The sequence below is a fragment of the Ostrea edulis genome, chromosome 9 (genome assembly GCF_947568905.1).
Source record: "Ostrea edulis chromosome 9, xbOstEdul1.1, whole genome shotgun sequence".
In the NCBI taxonomy this organism is placed as follows: domain Eukaryota; kingdom Metazoa; phylum Mollusca; class Bivalvia; order Ostreida; family Ostreidae; genus Ostrea; species Ostrea edulis.
The window spans coordinates 8,420,074-8,442,103 of NC_079172.1; the positions used below are offsets into that span (position 1 = coordinate 8,420,074).

Sequence of the window (22,030 nt, forward strand, 5' to 3'; positions counted from 1 at the left end):
AAAGTTTGGGCAATTTTATCATACAATTAGTATCTTGAAAAGATTGAGAGTAGAAAAAAGGAAAGTAGAGGCTGAGAACATACAGTTCAGAACAAGTCGTGCATCAGAGGTTAAGCAAGTCACAGTGAAGGCAGCAGAAATAAAATGTATATAGATCTATAGCATAAAAATATTTGAATCACATTCATGTATTCATGTTTTAATGATTTTTTATATAAAACCCTTGGAGAAAATTCATGTAATGAGTATTTGGCAAATAAATATTGTTTTAATTGAACCTGATCAAAGTATGAACTTTACAAAATATGTACATACATGAAGCTGTGCTCGTTCAAACGGTAGCACCGTCAACATATTAGTTTACAGGGAAATGTTTAATTGAAATATTCATGTATCCTTTATCACATATACAAGGGCATACTACAAACCACATTTAAAGTGGTGTCACATCTACATGTACATTTTGGAACAAAATCTACTTCTAATTTGATCTATGTATAAATTTTCTTCTATTTCCTCTCCTTCAGATGTTAGTAATTTAGTAACTTACACAATATGCATACACAATATGTGATAGGTTAAGGATGACCACGGGAGTTAACTGTACTACTCATGTAAACGTATGTAATGCGTGCCAACCTGTTCAAATCTTTCCATGCAGAATGTACTGGTAATCATTTATAGATCATGTTGAGATCATGTTGAACATGATCTATAAATCATGATTCCACCTCTGGTGTGTCCAGGGGTCCGTGTTTGCCCAACTCTCTATTTTGTATTGCTTATAGGAGTTATGAGATTGATTACTGTTCGTTATCTTCACCTTACATAGAAGTTCTTATAAACGTTGGTGGCCATGTTATACTCGTATTTCTTGTTTGTTGTTAATTCTAGTCATTGCCATAAAGCATTTCAAGTATCAAACTCCAAATAGTGATAAAAATCTAGTTTATACCAATGTATCTAAATTCAAACAATGAAGAGGTTGCATACAAGAATTTATTTTTATGCAGGATAATGACTCAAATCACAAATTCAACGTTAAATCAAGGAAAGATGTATGTTGCATTGTCATTTCGCGATCATCTGGCGCCATCGTCTCAGTTTTAACCACCTTTATAAACATCACCATTCACTGAATAAAGTAAAGATATAATCGGAATGTACTTCATCATTGATTCGATAATTAGTTGGCACCTGTACCATCATTGTTAAAGAAATATGGACACGGGGTAATCTTTATAAATTAACCACGACATCGTATCAGCTTGTTTGGAAACGGTCAGTGGAGTCTTCTAATATGCTAATATTTATAACTATAATAGTTTATAGGCATTACTTTTATTAGCATTGAAGTAATATATTCTAAAATACTTACTCATTACACAGCAACCCCAATGGCGGTATTTGTAATCACACTTATATCCATCGCAACAATGTTTCCAGTGATGACATGTTTTAAGTCCATAATGGCACCCACCACTGGGAAGACCTAAAACCATGACGAGAATTAATTAAACACATTATTTCCTGTTTAAGCGATCTATGCACTTATATTACTTTTATTGCAAAGATAAGATACAGCGCACACAAAGTTTGGTTTAAATTTGGGGACAAAACTTGATCTATTGAGAGAAAAAGCTATAAAGACTTCGAAAGTTTAAACAAAATTAATCGTTTTGAAAATAAATATTCTTGTAAATTAAACTTGTTATATTTGATTTTATATTGTTTCACATCCCACTTGAGAATTTTTTACTCATATGGAAACGTCACCATTGCCGGTAAAGGACTGTAAAAGTAAGTCCTATGCTTGGCGCTTACGTCCTTTAAGCAGGGAGAGATACTCATCGTGCCAAACCCTCTCTGACACGGGACCTCGGTTTTTGCACTCTCATCCGAAGGACCGCCCCATATAGTCGCCTCTTGCAACAAGCAATGGGTACTGAGGACCTATTCTAAACCGAATCCCCACGTGATTCAACTTATTATAAATCCTCGGACTAATTGATCAATATAGAAAGCAACATGCATGTGCAACATTTATAAGTGGTACATCCGTCACATAGTGTATACAATTTAATTAGTTTAGACCAAACGATTTGAACCAACTCATTTAAGACAGTATTTAGTCAGATAGATGCTCTCCTTCCCCAAGGAAATAAATAAAATTATGAAATTTTTAGTGGTTGGATTAGCAATATAAAGAATTAAATTATAAAGTATAATAACGCACGAATTGAAATTTAACATTGTTTAAATAATTAGAAAATATATACCGGTACGCCAGATAGATATATTTATCTTACCGGATGACAGCGCAACCAGACAGACGAGAAGAGTCAGAACAAGTAGTAGTTTTCCCATTTTGATTCTAGACGATGCAGGTAACATCTGATCGGCTGAATGTCTTTATATACTATCTGAGTCACTACATCCACCATTCAATGCGATTGAAAAGTTATTTCCTTGTCTAACTTCTAGTCCTTGTCAATCAAACAAGATACATTAAATATCCTAGAAAAATGATTTACAATTACCTTACTTAATTAGTACCCGTTATTATGTTTTGTAAAACTGAAAATCAGTGTTTTGAGACCAGGAATAAGGGTCAATTACATTGAAGATTTTGTCAATAACTTGCAATTACATTGATTTTAACGAATGCTATTTTTACTTTCAATTACGTTAAAGAATGTAATTAAATACATTTCATTTACTGAAGTTTATTTCAAAATCTCTTGGAAGATTAGACCGCAAAGCCTGCGCTGATTCATTTTCAAACTTTTTGAAGAATGCTGCTGAAAAATTGGCTTTGAAATTTCCAGATGCATTTTTTGGACATGAAATTCATCCAATACATTTTAAGTCATGTTTAATTCTGAATATAATATGTGAAAGACGTGAACTCTTTTCTACCTGTGCTTATGTTATCATGTATGAGAGACGTTCACACTTGAACAAAATTAGCATCACCTATAGCCCTGAGAACTGTAGTCATACTACATCAAGGATACATACATAATAAGACATAACATATTTCATTATTGCATAAACATTCCATGACAAACAGTGAAATATTCTAACGCCATTATTATCAAACTCTTTCATTCCATTATTTTCAAACTTTTAAGTTTGAATAATGTAACTGCAATGTAATTGAAATATTTGACTTTTTAAAAATATATTTAAATACATTCAATTACTTGTAATCGAAAGTAAAGTCAATTACAAATACATTCAAATACTTTATAAAAATGTATTTAAATATAGCTAATTACTATTTCATTTTTCAATTACCCCATCCCTGTTCGAGAAGACGTCGTCCATTTTCTTGGTAAGTTCAAATTTTCTTCCTGCAAATTAAGAACTAACGAGCATAATCCCCTGAATATTGTTTTAAAATTTAAAATTCTCTTTGCTGTTCTTAACTCCCCAGTAACGTAACCTTATTTCTAGAGTGAAAGTATTTCTCCACCCCAACCGAGCATCATGTTTATCTATAATGACCCGATAGAGATAGTTGTGTTTCGAATGGCCACGTGGGAACGAACACATTAAGGAAACGAACAGTTTATCGACAATAAACTGGTTTGAATGATGCCAGAACGCTTTACTAAGAGAACGGAGAGCTTAGGTATGGAGATTGAAAGACGAACAGTTTTAACATAATGGTTTGGTATGTGAGCAGAACAATTCTAATTGAGAATGGAACGGTTCATTTAGTGTAGTGGTATGCTTCGGGATGGGTTATAATTCATGACAAACTTTGTCCTATAGTACAGCATAAACATATCATTGTTGTTTTGTAAAGCAAAAGTAATAAACACAAAATAAAATCAATTATATAATAAGGAAGACCGTGCTTCCTCTATTAATTTTAGATTTACGCACATACAGTGAAACTTCTCCAAACCGGTCCCTCAGAAAACCGGTTCTCCCTGAATATTGGGCGATTTTCAAAGTCCCGGCAGAAATCATAACATTTCCTTATAAAGAAAGTCTTACAAAACTGGCCACCCCTGAAAACCGGACATCGGCCACTTTTTAAAGTACATTTGTTAACAAACATGTGTAATTTACCCTTAACATACCAGCCACGTTTTGAAGACAAGAAAATTTTGGCCAGAGATTGATCAAGATCGTCCAGGTGTGCAAATTGACTGACCGACCGGCCTGGTGGGAAATTATTGACCGGAGGTGTGAAAAACACTAGTGGCCTCTTTAATTTCTATTGTTTACCTGTGCTGTCAAGGGTGTTAATTGACATTTAGCTAATTCAAGAGACCCTTTCAAATTCTGTAAATGTAAAAAAAAAAAAAAAAAAAGAAGAAGGTAGGAACATAATGAATGAATACAGTATCAAACGCCATATTCTTTCACTATACTATCGTATGGATATAAGCGATAGTTAATAAAGAACAAAGCCATGACTGTTAATGATAATTATTAAAAGATAGATTCATTTTCTTGGTTTCCATAGACTTAAAATTCCAAAGAAATATTCAAATTACAATTTCATATTTACTACTGTACTTTTTCAAAACGTCAAAACAAAATTGTTAATGACATAAGCGATGAATGTAAACAGAGTTTTCAGAGGTAAGAGTAATTCCAATAATAGGCTTCTGTGTTTTCTTTATGTATCCTGTTATAGATTTTCAGTTTAAAATCAGATGATTTCAGCGAGAATATTTCTTGTAATTCATAATTATCTTTATGTACAAGCGAACTAATTTAATTTCCACCGATAATTGATCATATATCACCAGATCAAAGTGAACAGTACCTACTTTGTGAATATAGGGATAAAACGTCTATAATTGCTAAATTCTCGGTATACCGGCCATCCCTCTAAACCGGCCGTTTTTTCCGGTCTGAGAGCCGGCTGGTTTAGAGAAGTTTCACTGTATATCTATTTTGCTGCTACTGCTTAAAGACCCAAATAAAATACCGTACGGTTTCTTCGCAGATCACTGGATGTGGGCGGAGCTCATTTATGGTCATTGTTATTTACCTGGCCAAGATATCAAGGTGCTGTGTATACTTTTGATGTATACAGAAAGGGTCTCAGGGCCGTCTGCAGTGTTTCTGTGGTCATAGTGTTTGAATAATGGTTGTATCTCTATGGCTAGATGACATACAGTCTACACCCCCCCCCCCTCTTTCTTTCTTTTACTCTCAGTCATTGGCTCAATGAATAATTTCTTTTATAAATATAGAACTATCATAAATTAATAATATAAATTATTTCAATAAGTTACAAGTTAAGGAAATTAATGGGCAAATTATTGTTTGATTTCTGATTGTATAATTTATAATACATGCATATAGAGGGGGGAAATTACAATTAAATTAAAATTGCGTTGTTCGGGAGTCTTTTTAAAAACAATTGAATTGCGAGAAAATAGCAGTTGTGGACAGGTCAATGCTTTCAAAACTCTAGAACACAGGGCTTCCTCAAGATCTGAAGAATACCTGTAGGTACTAGCTGTTATTGTTATCAAAACACCTCTTAGGGGTACCTCTAGATCACAGTTTCTGCATATGTCACTCCACCTGAGACCTATTGTTAAATGTTTGATTGACAGACGGCTAACAATTGGGGGTGTTAACTTAAAGTTGAGTCTTTAAAGTTTTACATTTTGGAATTGTTCAATATTGTTGTAATAATGCTCATAGGGGTACAGAATAAGTAAAATCTTGCGGAAGTATAAATGATAGACCTCCAAACTACCCAAGAGGAGTAACAAGTTCTAAATATCACATATATTTATTATGCACAATTAGGTTTTTCCATTACAAATTAATCCTATGGGTTTGAGAATATCCAATCATATTTGCTGTTATTACTAAAGGGAATAAAGTGACACTTTACCATTCCGTTGATTCCACTGAAAATATAGTCCCTGATAATTCAATTGCAGGTTCCCACACCCCATTGTAGCTTTCAATAAAATAAGAAAATGTAATTCAACTTCATAAACCACATGTTTTATAACCACGAACATGCATCCACATACGGCGGATATCGTCTATCCTTAATATACAAACACTTTTAAGCTCACGTGAACTTTTCTAATAAAATTTTATTTGTCGCTTATCTGTAAAAATCTTTGAAGTTTTGAATTCTGTAAAAAGAACACTTTCCTGATTTCAAGCAATTTTTTTCAACTGAAAGTCTAAGATTCTTTCAAAAGGAAGATGTTTGACCAAAAAATCGTTGAAATTTAGCGGGATACCAAAACTCGTCTAAAGATTGATAGACTAATTGTATAATTTTTAACACTCCATTCGAGAATTCTTTACTTTCTTCTGGAAAAGTAGTAAAACAGAATAGTAATGAATTTCTATAGGCTATTTGTATACTGTAAGGAAGATTGAAGTTCGTTCGAACTCTGACCCCAGGTACTTCAGTGGGGTTACAGCGGGTTTCAATTGATATGGAATCTTCTATGCACGGAAACCATTGGCCCTTCATATTTACCCATTTTTCTTAATCCTAGGAGGAAAAATTCATATGGTTATGGGTTAATTCAGTTGGAAGGATTTACTGTCTATATTTGCCAAAGGTCGAAAATAAAAAGTAAGCATTAATAGATATTTTCATTGTCATTATTGCAGCCTCAAAAATTTATCAAATGATAAAATCTGCCATTTTAAGAAGGTTTCAGTGTAAGGAACTTATGTTGGGCGTAAAAATAGGTAAGGGGTCAAATACACAGCGGTAGGATTCATTGAATGATTGAATTAATACAATGTAACTATTTTGTTGGAAACAGTTCTTTAGTGTTTGGTGACAGCACAATGAGGACTTTTCTAAATTATCTTAAACCCATCACTTACTGATCTCAAACGTTATTTCTATTTTGGTTTGCATTCCATTCTAGTAGTTTGTAATTGGTAACATTTTCTGTTTACGAAAGTTTTGGGAGGGGAATATGTGATGGATGTCGTTTTTTGTCTTGTTCCTATTGTTGATGATGAATTGAATTTCAATTTCAATGTTGCAGTCTCATTAAATCATTATGTATTGTTGTAAAAATTGATGTTTTATATGAAGGAGAAAAATCAAGGTGAATTGAAAATTAACGGTCCAATAATTTTTTGTTTTGTTTTTCTGCAAAAACATTCTCGTTATATAATCATGTAGGCCATCAAATTGCTTAATTTGGGAAATAAAATGACAATTAATTAACCTGGCTATTATTAGGTAAATCCTAAAAAATTTGAATACTGACAGGTAAACTGAAAACAACAGAACAAACGGTAGTTAATTTAATTTTACAGCAATGGCTCCCTAGTGTCAACATCTGAAGAAGTCAGTAAATAGCTGGTCTATGGCTAATGGTCATTGTTGTTTGTATGTAAAGATTATCATTCATTTTGAATTCCTTAATAACACAAGTGAACTTAAACAGAAATCACGGAAAAACTAATCAAGAATCTCGCATTCCAGCGTTTTAAAATTTATACATTTACAAATCACACTTAATTCCCTGGGTCATAATTTTTACAATAGAACTGAAATTTGAAAGACATACTAGCATTTCCATGTTTTGTATCAATTTCGCGTGATTTAGAGACACGTTCAGGAACGTCTGCACACCGTTTGCAATGTTTTACAATTTCTTATTTCAATCACCGAATTCTGAATCCGTATTTGCACTTCCTGGATAATTTTGCTTCCTTTTACAAGCTGGGTATCTTTGATTTTTCTGTATGAACAGATTCATAAAAAACAATTGCCATATATATGTTTGATCTTTTCAAATGTACGATTTGCACCTAAAATCTATTAGTTGTGATACTGAAAATGAACCATCAAAGTGGACCTAAACAGTGTTTTCCCTATTTCAGCACTGAATTTGGTAGGAATTTTTGCTTTCAAATCCTTTAGGACAGTCCTGTTTATCAATGAAATTATGTTCTTTTCTACATGTTACAAACTTAAGAACAATTTACAATAGGAATATTAGGGACATCCTGCTCTGGGTTCGAAATTTACAAAATATGAAATATCATTTGGTAATAACGAACTGAAAATTTGTAAACACTACATACATCATGGTGCAATGCTACCTCAGTATACTAGCTAGTATTGCCAACTTTTGTTCGAGACCAATTTGGGCAATAATATAACGAATTCACCGTTATAGACAATTCACTGAGCAGTCGAAATAAATCCAATTCTGTCAATTTATTTGAGCTCCATTCTGTATAACCATTTACATAATTTTGAGTTTAACTCAATAATGATATGTGATTGATCTGACCACCTGATTCAGATTCTCACACTTCAACGCACTGCTCTCAAAGAACAGATGTGGTTAAGGATGGGTGTTGGTAAAATGGCATTATCATGAAAGGTAAACTCCATAAAATTTGACCATTTCAGCAAATCAGTGGCTTATTGTATTATACGGTGTTAGCATTATGACGGGGGTTTTATAATATGGGGAGAAATCTCTTCTGCTGAACGAATATGGTGAACTGTGTGTATAGACTAAAACCAAATCCGGTCCAAGAGGTTTTTCCTGAATCCATCGTTTGGTATTATAGCATTTTAACCCTCTGTATCCAGGATATAACGGATAATGTCGGTTCTAATCACAGCAGATTTGTACCTGTTGGTCACCTGTTGGTTACCAAGTTCATGGATAGACTGCAAACAAAGTCAAAGTATGGCATTGCTTTCCAGGATTCGACGGAAATGGGTACATTGATTATGGTTTGTTTTAGGGCTCACGGCGGGTGTGACCGGTCAACAGGGGATGCTTTCTCCTCCTAGGCACCTGATCCCACCTCTGGTGTGTCCATGGGTCCGTGTTTGCCCAACTATCTATTTTGTATTGCATATAGGAGTTATGAGATTAATCACTGTTCGTTATCTTCGCATGTTGCTTTTTAGATTTATCAATTAGTCCTAGTTGATAACAAGTTGAAGCTACAAAAATGATTATTTTCAAAACGATTACTGTTGAATACTTTTGCGAAAACTTACTTTCGGAGTTTTTATAATATTTATTATACTATCAATAAATTAAGTTGTTGTCCCTAAATTCCAACCAAACTCTGTGTACTCTTTATGGTATCTTTGAAATAAAAGCAGTACAAGTGCATGCATTCCTTTTACAAGAAATAAAGTGTTAGTTAATTATGTTCATGGTCTTAGGTATTCCCAGTGGTGGGTGCCATTATGGACATAAAAGATGTCATGATTCGAAACCTTGTTGAATGGATATGAGTGTGATTACAAATACGGCCATTGGGGTTGCTGCGAAAGGAGTAAGTATTGTAGAATGTATACTGTAAATGTTGACAAAAGTGATACCTATAACCTATTGTAACTATAATTATAAATATTAACAAATATGGTCATTGGGGTTGCTCCGTATTGAGTAAGTATTTTAGAATGTATATATGTTCTTAGCACACTGATTTTGACTATTGATAAATCCGTTTACCTGATCAGGATATAGGGCTCACGGCGGGTGTGACCGGTCGACAGGAGATGCTTACTCCTCCTATGAACCTGATCCCACCCCTGGTGTGTCCAGAGGTCCGTGTTTGCCTAAATATCTACTTTGTATTGCTTATAGGAATTGTGAGATTAATCACTGTTCGTTATCTTTCATATAAACTAATGTACCTATAGTTATAAATATCAGCACACTAGAAGACTCCACTGACCTTTTCCAAACAAGTTTATACGATGCCGTGGTTAATTTATACAGATTACCTCATTTTCTTATTTCTTTAACAATAATGGCAGCAATATATTGCGAAATGGAGCAAAATGATTTTAAGAAAAACCGATAATAAGGTCCGTATATTAGTCCCAAATGTTGTTTACACCAAAAGGAGTATCAACTTCGTGCTCGGGCGTATCTAATAAAGATGTTTTTCATCAAATATAATGTACAGCATGCAAATTTCTTCGTCTGCTCCGCCATAATAGTTATCGCGAGTTATAAACATTGACAATCAGCGTAAAAATGTAGTCACTCGGGCCGTCCCGACAAAGAGAGGAAAATCATGTTGTTAAAGGTCAAAACAAACCTTTATATAGTGCAACAGAATGTACTTACAAAAGGCAATTAAACAATTGATAATATTTATATATATATACTAACTCATATGGCATATGCAAATAAGTTAACAATCGGAAGTTGAAACTTCAATATACCAAACATGGTGCACACATATGAACCGAGAAATTAGATTATATCGAATAGCGCCTCACAAATCGTAAGTTGCAGGTTGTAAATTTATATATTCACTAAGAAACATAGAATATCCTTTTATTTACGACAAGAAAGTCAGCTAATGTTTATACTGATCGAAGATGTTGCGAGGTGAATCACTCCCGCATTTGCACCATTACGGAGGTCCTAACGAATTTTAGTCCTACTCCTAAGCACCTGATACCACCTCTGGTATGTCCAGGTGTCCGTGTTCGCCCAACTCTCTATTTTGTATTGCTTATAGGAGTTATGAGATTGTTCACTCTTCGTTATCTTCACCTTTTATTATCACATCTATGATTTTTCTTTCTTCAGTGTATAGTGGTGGTCGTCGTTAATACTGAGACAAGGGCGCCAGATCATCGGGAAATGACGATGCAACAAACATCTTTTCTTGATTTAACGTTAAATTTGTTATTTCATTCATTTTCCTGCAAAGAAATAAAGTCTTGTGTACAACCTCTCCAGATACATTGGTATGAACTACATTTTTATCACTATATGGAGTTTGATGAAAGGCGAAGATAACGAACAGTAATCAATCTCATAACTTGAAAAGCTTTATGACAATGACTAGAATTAACAGTAAAAATGAAATACGGGTATAACATGCCCACGGATGTTGATAAGAACTTTGATGTTCAATATGATCTATGAAAGGTGAATATAACGAAGAGTGATCAATCTCATAACTCATATAAGCAATACAAAATACATAGTTAGGCAAACACGGACCCCTGGACACACCAGAGGTGGGATTAGGTACCTAGGAGGAGTAAGTATTCTCTGTCGACCGGTCACACCCATCGTGGGCCCTATATCCTGATCAGGTAAACGGAGTTATCCGTAGTCAAAATAGGTGTGCCAACAACGGCCTAACAATGGGTATGAAACATGTCAGATAGCATTTGCCCCAATGATAGATTGTATTGACGAACTAGAGCGTTATAACGACCATATAATTTGTGAAATACTGACTTTAATCGAGACTGTTGAAATCCCTGTACCATCAACTTGTTTGTCAGTAGCTTACCTCGATTTAAAAACTGACTATACGCAGAAGAAGCTCTTGCGTATCGAATCAGTAGAGAGATATAAACACCATATGCAGGTGATAATGGACTATTGCTATGTAAATCATCCCGTTTTTCATACAGTTGAGTTGTCAGTTTTACGTTAATGTCTACTTTCAATCAAATATCAAAGTATGAAGCAGAAATGGACGACCGTGTGGTGTCTTTTATTTTGAGCTTACAGGGATGTATCAAATCGACATATGAATGAAGGTTATCATTGTTAATAAACAAAACCTCGTCAATATATCTAAATGTCGAATTGAAGGCCACAGCAAGAAATTTCCTCTTCTCGCGCATAAGTTGTTGAATAAATTCTGCTTCATCTGAATATAAAAACAGGTCAGCTAGGAAAGGAGCACACTTCGTGCCCAGGAGAATTCCAACAGACGGTTGGAAGACCTGATCACCAAAGACCACAAAGATATTGTCAATGAGGAACTCTAGCATATTTTTTATTTCAACTTCAGAGTACTTGTGCGTAGAATCACAGTGGTGTTTAACAAAGTAAGTTTTTGGATGACTGATCACTAAATACGAATATTTCCTTTTTCCATTTTTGTTGAAGAAGCAACTGTCTATGATGTCAAAAAGTCTAGTCTTCAATTGATAGTGAGGAATGGTCGTGTATAGTGTTGAAAAGTCATAGATTTTGATGTTATTGATTTGGGAAAAGTCTTGCGATTCCAAGTTTACTAAAAGTTCTTGAGAATTTTTTAGAATTCACATTTGATTAATACCACTTCTGGCATATGTAGTCGCACAGCAAGATTGAAGTTTCTCCTTCACAGCTGTTAATATTTTCGTGAGGAGCAAAGAGAGGGGCTTGGTAGAGCACTTACTGATCAAGCAATATATCTTTGTAAGGGTTTTTATGCAGTTTAGGAATCCAGTAAGGTAACTCATATTCATTTGACCCATTGACTGGGATATTCGCCGTAGTCAGGCATGCGTGAATGCAAATGGTGGTCATACGCGTTAACTTTGTTAATTCAAGTTCGAATACCAGTGTCTTTAGGGTGTGCTGAAATTGGTGTTATTCGACGCAAACATTAATGGATTATGAAATGTTGTAGCGAATACATTTGTTAACAGTATTACAAAAATTAAATTTGTTCATTGTTCATTTGTTCATTGTTCATTGTTATTTTATATTTTTTCATATATTAGATAATGCACACTTTCTTTTTCCCGCTACTGTATATACATTTATTGCATGATAGTGAGTGAGATATGAAGATTTATTCACCTAAGAAAAATCATATTCCCTGCGAGTGTTGTCCTCAGGGAATGTTATTTTTCTTAGGTGAATAAATCTACATATCTCTCGAACATTCATGCAATGGATTCTTTATTATACCAACATAAAGCAAGACTACAAAACCGCATTTGAAATTAGAGTCCACTCATCTATACATCGTAAAGAGCTGAGATTGCCCTAACCGTAACACCGCGTCGTCAACGTATTAGAAGGTACAAACAACAAAATACAGTGATATGATAACTAGTTTTTGTATTTCCATTCTCCCTGAATGCTGATTGCTGATTTACTGGCGAATTTTTGTATCAACCAAACCCTGGTGTATCAGAGACCCGCATATTTTGTGCCTTACGAACTGTGTATGTACAAGGACTCGGTCTTATTGTGACGTCACAATAAACTTCGTCTACCTTAACGTCCTGACGTTAAATTTATGTTTGAACACTCGTCTTTGTTCATTTATCTGGTTACGAAAGTGAAACAAGGAATATCCAAAGGGGTGGAATACGACGTTTTGTTATCGGGCAAACACGATGGTCACCTGATCTTCTCGGCCAATCAGATACTGTCTTTCTATTGATTCTTTATGGGAGGTATAATAAATTGGTATTGTCAAACTTCTTTTGTTTTGAGATGTTATTTTACATGAAGCCATTTGTTGAGTTTTAATATGTTGTAGTTGAATTTGAGTGTATTATCGTGTTTACTTGGCCCGAACAGGTCAATGACCCAACATACTGAAATTGTTAGACTTCTCTTGTTTGCACTACTCATTGAATTTTAATTGTCTTAGTTTAACGAGAGTTTCTCATCATGGTTACTTGGCCCATACATGCAATGGTCAATGACCATCAAAGGGAAAATATTGAGATAAAGATATTCTACAAATCATATTACAAACCTGATTTGTTTCCATGCATACTTTGCTAGAGTTCGCGCCCTCTCCCACTCTCAATTAAACGACTGTTCCTCATACACCGAATTTGTAATCTGACTGTATTCATACTGGACCAGAGTTGTCTTTTTAAAAAATCACATTATAGAAACCCTCTCTTAGCGAGAAAACCATACTGGGCCCCACATGGATGACTATCTGAGCAAAGCACTATACTTTGTGATTCAACACCTTATAACATTGCCTGTTTCAAACGGAATATTCAATTTAAAATGTAGTGTTATCAAGGGATTGTGAATTTTAATTTCTGGACTTTATTCATTTTCAATGCATTTTCAGTAAAATATGATTGATGTTTTTAAAAAACCAAAACGAAAAACTGAACATGCACGTTTGTCCGATGCAATTTAAGCATGAAAATGAATAAACAGGAATGTCATGCATTTTCTTCAGTAAAATGTATCTGTACGTTGATGAAGATTCATTTAAATGAAGGGAAACAAAATACGTAAACATTTCGAAATCTTTACCTATGTTTCCATTGTATTAGTTCTAAATCATTCCGAATTGCAGAGGAGTTTAAAAGTAATTATAACACAAGATGTTTAGTAATTACATTACTACGTCAGTCTCAAAAATAAAACTTTGCTTTAGGAAAGGAAAGGAACAAAACGCTCATCTGTTAATTATACGATGTATGTTATTTATCTTTCTTTGGAGATTTAGATGAAGCTTTGGATAACAATTTGGCGACTGCATTATCACTATTTTGTCTGAAACAAAATGAAATGAACATTTATTTCACGGCATATATATTTATTCTCATATCCATTCATATATAAAAGTCTAGTGGGGAACCGGATTAGACTAGGTCATCAGTAATCCTTGCTTCTCGTAAGAGGCGACTAAATGTTCATGCTGAACACAATTATAGGTTGGAAAAACACTAGGATCTTTGCATAATCCAACAGCTAACATGCACTGTAAAATAAAAGTATCTAATTATCAAAGATATACCGGTATTATAGTAAATTGACCTCATCTTGCTAGTCAAGGATTCTGGTTTGTTACTTACATTTTTCATGTGAATATTAGCGAAAGGGATCGGAGCCTCTGCCTAGCAAAAATTGCAAGGTCTATACTATTCCCTAGATTTAGAAAAACTCACTAAGGTATCACGAGCTGGTTCGTCAGTAGTTGGGATGACGTAGATCAAATCTCTTGGCATCATGGAGAGTGTTCCTGTCCTGACACAGGTGGCGCTGTACACATCCTCATTCATGAAATGTTCCTATGGCTTCTCTAATTTAACCAGATCACCTTTAATAAGGCTCACTCCTATTGCACCTTCTGAAATTATGTTCGAACCTATTGCATTCAACATTATGAAAAATGAAAGGTGAAGATAGCGCACAGTGATCAATCTCTTAACTCCTACAAGCAATACAAAATAGATAGTTAGGCAAACACGGACCCCTGGACACACCAGAAGTGGGATAAGGTGCCTAGGAGAAGTAAGCATCCCCTGTCGACTGGTCACACCCGCCGTGAGCTCTATATCAACATTCTGAATTGCAAATAGCATCACTCAGCAATTCTCAAAATATATGCCAACTGCCCTTTCAAAAGACGAAATTCTTCAAAACCATGCTTCAGTTTTAGACACATTTAATATTCCAGTCAATGGGTCAAATGAATATGAGTTACCGTACCTATACTGGATTCCTAAACTACATAAAAACCCTTACAAAAATACATTGCTGGATCCAGTAAGTACTCTACCAAGCCCCTCTCTTTGCTCCTCACGAAAATATTAACAGCTGTGAAGGAGAAACTTCAAACTTACTGTGCGACTACATATGCCAGAAGTGGTATTAATCAAATGTGGATTCTAAAAAATTCTCAAGAACTTTTAGTAAACTTGAAATCACAGAATATTTCCCAAATCAATAGCATTAAAACCTATGACTTTTCAACACTATACACGACCATTCCTCACAATAAATTAAAGACTAGACTTTTTGACATCATAGACAGTTGCTTCTTCAACAAAAACGGAAAACGGAAATATTCATATCTAGTGATCAGTCATTCAAAAACTTACTTAAGTTGAAATAAAAAATATGCTAGAGTTCCTCATTGACAATATTTTCGTGGTCTTTGGTGATCAGGTCTTCCAACAGTCTGTTGGAATTCTCCTGGGCACGAATTGTGCTCCTTTGTTAGGTGACCTGTTTTTATATTCAGATGAAGCAGAATTTATTCAAAAACTTCTACGTGAGAAGAAAAAATCTCTCGCTGTGACCTTCAATTCGACTTTTAGATATATCGATGACGTTTTGTCTATTAGCAATGATAGCTTTTATACATATGTCGATTTGATATATCCCTGTGAGCTGGAAATAAAGGACACCACAGAGTCGTCCACTTCTGCTTCATACTTAGATATTTTATTAATTTAAAGTAGACATTAACGGCAAACTAACAACTCAACTGTATGACAAACGGGATGATTTCAGCATCTCCATCGTCAACTTCCCACATTTATGTAGCAATATTCCATTATCACCTGCATATGGTGTTTATATGTCTCAACTGATTCGATATGCAAGAGCTTGTTCTGGGTAGAGTCAGTTTTTAAATCGAAGTAAGCTACTGACAAACAAGTTGATGGTACAGGGATTTCAACAGTCTCGATTGAAGTCAGCATTTTGCAAATTCTATGGTCGTTATAACGATCTAGTTCGTCAATACAACCTCGCATTGGGTGAAATGCTGTCTGACGTGTTTCATACCGATTGTTAAGCCGTTCTTGGCACACTGATTTTGACTGCAGATAACTCCGTTTACCTGATCAGGATATGGGGCTCACGGCGGGTGTGACCGGTCAACAGGGGATGCTTACTCCTCCTAGGCACCTGATCCCACCTCTGGTGTGTCCAGGGGTCCGTGTTTGCCCAACTATCTATTTTGTATTGCTTGTAGGAGTTATGAGATTGATCACTGTTCGTTATCTTCACCTTGCATATGTAAGAAAGGCTTTATAATGCTACTTCAAGTGAAAAATTCTACCTTAGAAAGACAATTTGGATATAGTTCAGCATGGTAGTCATTTGCATTAAAACTAAACTTCTGGTTATGTCATTATGTTTTTGAAATATTAAGACTAGAAATCTGAAGCACACAATTTGACGCCACGGATCCTTTAGGGTTTGGTATTTCTTTAGATTGTACATGTTGCAGATTGTAAGATAGCATCAGGTAGAGTTACCTCCGTTAATATGTGGGAAATATACGGTTGCTTAACAATAACTATAGACCAACAAGAATATGGGAACAAGTTATCTAATGTAAAGAAAACACACGTAACTCCGGGCTTAGAATCATTAGTGTGAACAGTTGGGCGATTGAAAATTACAATCCATGAAACATATTCTCCAAATAAGGTGAAGGACATTGGATTCAATATTTTTTCGTATAATGAAAAGAAAATCTTGATTAGCATAACTATAAAGTAAAGACTACATTTGTGAAGTGCAAAAAATCGAATTAATTTTTTTTTTCAAATACATACTATTAAACAATTCTATTCTTAACGATTTTATTTCATCATTTACCAGTAATGAACTGATTTGCGGTGACTAATTTTTGCTACGAAATTTTCTTAAACAAATACAAAAAAGATTAAAGAACTGGTTCGCGTCAAGAAATCTTTGTGATTATGAGGTTCTCGCAGCCTCGCGAAAATGTCTCTCCTGCAAATAAAAGTGTAAAGAAAACAATAACTTAGAATAGAAGACGATGAACATAATACATTATCATTTCACAACTTTGTATATCAACCTACAAAAATATACCTATTACTAAAGCAGCGTAAAACCGTAATCGATCAATGTACCCATTTCCGTCGAATCCTGGAGAGCAATGTCATACTTTGACTTTGTTTGCAGTCTACCCATGAACTTGGTGACCAACAAGTGACCAACAGGTACAAATATGCTGTGATTAGAACCGACATTATCCGTTATATCCTGATACAGAGGGTTAAAATGCTATAATACCATAGGATATATTCAGGAAAAACCTCTTGGACCGGATTTGGTTTTAGTCTATACACACAGTTTACCATATTCGTTCAACAGAACATATTTCTCCCCATATTATAAAACCCCCTTCATAATGCTAACACCGTATAATACAATAAGCCACTGATTTGCTGAAATGGTCAAATGTTATGGAGTTTACCTTTCATGATAATGCCATTTTACCAACACCCATCCTTAATCACATCTGTTCTTTGAGAGCAGTGCGTTTAAGTGTGAGAGTCTGAATCAGGTGGTAAGATCAATCACACATCATTATTGAGTTAAACTCAAGGTTATCTAATTGGTTATACAGAATGGAGCCCAAATAAATTTACAGAATTCAATTTATTTCGACTGCTCGGTGAATTGTCTATAACGGTGAATTAGACATTAGACATGTTTCATGTTTCAAACTGACAGCACAAGTGTATGACAAACGGGCTGATTTCAGTTTCTCCATATTTATGTAGCAATATTCCATTATCACCTGCATATGGTGTTTATATCTCTCGACTGATTCGATACGCATGAGTTTGTTCTGCGTAGTCAGTTTTTTTTAATCGAGTCAAGCTACTGACAAACAAGTTGATGGTACAGGGGTTTCAACATTCTCGATCAAAGTCAGCATTTCGGAAATTTTATGGTCGTTATAACGATCTAGTTCGTCAATACAACCCATCATTTGGTAAAATGTTGCCTGACATGTTTCATATGAATTGTTAAGCCGTTCATGACACACTGATTTTCACTACGGATGACTACGTTTACCTGATCAGGATATAGGGCTCACAGCGGATGTGACCGGTCGACAGGGGATGCTTACTCCTCCTAGGCACATGATCCCACCTCTGATGTGTCCAGAGGTCTGTATTTGCCCAACAATCTATTTTGTATTGCGTATAGGAGTTATGAGATTGATCACTATTCGTTATCTTCACCTTTCATTATTGCCCAAATATATTCTAAACAAAAGTTGGAAATACTATCTAGCATATCGAGGTAGCACTGTACCATGATGTATGTAGCGTTTGGGCATTTTTAATTTGATATTTGTTGCGTGCATCTGGGTTAGAATAGGTCTTCAGTACCCCATGCTTGTCGTAAAAGGCGACTAAATAGGGCCGTCCTTCGGATGAGACCGCAAAAACGGAGGCCCCTTGTCATAGCAGATGTGGCACAAAAAAGATATCCTCTTGCTTAAAGGCTGAAAGCGTCAAGCATAAGATTAAATTGTGCAGCCCCTTCACCGACAATTGTGTGGTTTACATATGAGTGAAAGATTCTCAAGAGAGAGACTGTCACAATTAATGTATATATTTCCCGATTATAGCTCCATAGATGTTAGAATCTTCATCCTTTTCAATAGTCAAATACCTCAATGTGTTTCCATATTATGCGAATCGTTCACCAGGTATTCTTGTACATTTAAATCTCGAGCATTTAGTTTGAGTGTAGCAATTGCTGGGTGTTGACGTGTTTATCCGTATTGATGTTCATGAATTTCATCTAGTAATAGTCATCAAGTTTTAATACCTTGTGACCAGAGTCCACTACTTCTGAGGTAAGATTACTCATTACTTCAATATTTTATTCCACATTTATTCCTATAATGGCCAACGTTCAAAATTCTTTACCATTTATATTAGACTTTACTCTTGTGAGTATATAATACATTCATGTTCTATCTTGTTTCAAATGTATACGTATTTTCCTAAACGTAAATGTACGGTGTACCGTTCATGCCAGAGTATAGGGAAACGCCCAGAGTACGGAGTAAAATGCTATTTAGTAGAGTATAGTGTATATGCAGTAAAGTGCAGTATGTGAAGTGTATATCCAATAAAATGCAGTGTGTAATGTGTATATGCAGTAAAATGCTATTAAGTATAGTATAGTATAGTGAAGTATGCAGTAAAATGAAATGTGTAAAATGTGCCTGCAGCAAAATGTAGTCTGTGTAAAGTAAAGTGAAGCAAAGTTAGTGTTGGATGTGTATTGTAACAGTATATCTGTATCTAAATTGTTTTTACAAATTTTATCGTTACAGATCCCTTCTTCATTTGACTCCTTTTTGAAGTACAGAAAAGGCTGATGAACATTTGTGTTTAACTCGAATGTATTAAAACAGTATAAACAGTAAAACTTCGTCTAGCTAGTTCAATGCCTGGCAACCATCCTGCAACAGAGACGTTAAAAATATTCAATCAATCAATCAGTTCGCTATTTCCAAATGATTTTTTATTTGTAAATTTCGGCCCCATAGTAGGGTGCCAATACATGTAAAATTCACATTGAAATTTGCAACATATAGAAAATATCAAGATTGCAGTTAGAAACAGTTATATCCAAAATCAGTGTTAGACTGGAGAAGACACTGCTTATGTCCATTTTGAAGGTTAATGTTCAGCATCACAAATAATAAAATTTAGATTCAAATTGTAAATTTAAAAAATTCAAATTTGTGCATATTGCAAAAAGAGAGGAAAGTTGATGGTATAATATGGCTTTATCCGAAACATTTCTTCTACAGAATCGATACTTTTGATATTAAGTGAATTGCGTTTTACGAATCGGTTCATATCAAATCATTCAAGATGCCCACCTTGTAAAATGGAGCCAAATTATCCAGGGAAGAAGTGGAAAAACTGATTCAAAAATTGGGGATTGAAATAAGAAACAGTAAACAATTGCAAACGGTTTGAAGACGTTTCTGGAAGTTTATCATAGTCAAGTGAAGTTCATATCAAGCACAATACTAGTATGATTAATTAATTGTTAGATTGTATCATGTTTAACGTCCCTCTTTAGAATATTTCACTTTGATGGAGGCGTCACCAATACCGGTGAAGTGCTTCAAATTTAGGCCTATGCTCGGCGATTACGGCCATTGAGCAGTGAGGGTTCATCAGCGTATCACACCTACTGTAACACGGGGCATCCATTTTTAAGGTCATCTTCGAGGACCCGTGACATTCACATCTGATGCTGAGCGTTTGGCGATGGAACTGACACTACCTGTTTTAACGACTTAGGTCTGTCCGGGTCGAGATTCGGGTCGAGATTCGAATCCCCGCCTTCAGCTTGCGGGGCAAACGCTCTACCTCTAGACAACCGCGGCGGTGAATTACTAATATATCTTTCAAATTTAAGTTCAATTGTCAAAATTATGACCCAGTGACTTAAATGTGATTTGTGAATCTAGAAGTTAAAAACATTGGAATTGTCAATGTTTCTGCCTGTGTCATTAAGGAATTAAAAAAGAATGAAAATCTTTATCAGTCAGACAAGAAACAATAACCATTAGCCATAAACTAGCTATTTATTACTTCCTCGGATGTTGGCACTAGGGGCATTGTTATAAAATTAAATTAACTACCGTTTGTTTCTGTTGTTTTCAGTTTATTTGTCACTGTTTTTCGACTTACCAAATAATAAATAGGTTATATATCTGTCATCTTATTTCCTAACGTAACATATATGATAACCTACATGATTATACAACAAGAATGCTTAAATAAATGTATTGGGCTGTTGATTTTCAATTTACCTTAATTTTTTTCCATCATATAATTTACATCAAATCCTTATCAAAATACATAATGACCCAAAAGGACCGGAACATTGAAATTGAAATTCAATTCATTATCAGTATGAGGAACATGTTTTGGTTCCAGATGACAAAGCTTGTAACAACATTGTCTTTGTTTGTACGGCTCACTATTACAACTGTATTGCAAACGACTTGACATTAATTCCACTTTTGGTAAACGTACTTATACTCCAACTGCCCTTTCAAAAGATGAAATTCTTCAAAACCATGTTTCAGTTTTAGAACCATTTAATATCCCAGTCAATGGGTATAATAAATATGAGCTACCATGCCTATACTAAATTCCAGAACTACATAAAATCCCATACAAACAATGCCACATTGCTGAATCCAGTAAGTGTTCTACCAAGCCCCTATCTTTGCTCCTTACGAAAATATTAACAGCTGGGACTAGACATTTTGACATCATATACAGTTGCTTCTTCAACAAAAATGGATAATGCAAATATCTATATCCAATGATCAGTCATCCAAAAAAAATCTTGCTAAACAACACCCTGATTCCATGCACAAGTACTCTGAAGTTGAAATTTTAAAAACATGAGTTCATCACTGACAATATATCCTTGGTCTTTGGTGACTAGGTGTTCCAACACTGTGTTGGAATTCCTATGGGCACCAATTGTGCTCTTTTATTTCTTGGCCTGTTTTTCTATTGATATAAAGCAGAATTTATCCAAGAATTTCTACGTCAGAAAAACAAAATCTCCTGCTGTGGCCTTCAATTCAACATTTAGATATATCGAGAACTTTTTGTCTATTGACAATAATAATTTCATTCATATGGCGATTCGATATATCCTGGTGAGCTCGAAATAAAATACACCATAGATTCGTCCACTTCTGGTTCATACTTAGA

General features: G+C 34.8%; 1 long non-coding RNA gene across 1 annotated transcript; it reads right to left on the minus strand.

Moving 5' to 3' along the window:
* Positions 1-981: 981 nt before the first annotated feature.
* LOC125659565 (uncharacterized) lies at positions 982-2,383 on the minus strand. Its single transcript, XR_007364123.2, has 3 exons — positions 2,310-2,383; positions 1,379-1,492; positions 982-1,135 (listed from the first exon to the last, which is right to left on the minus strand). It is a non-coding gene; the product is annotated as an uncharacterized LOC125659565 (long non-coding RNA).
* Positions 2,384-22,030: the final 19,647 nt, after the last annotated feature.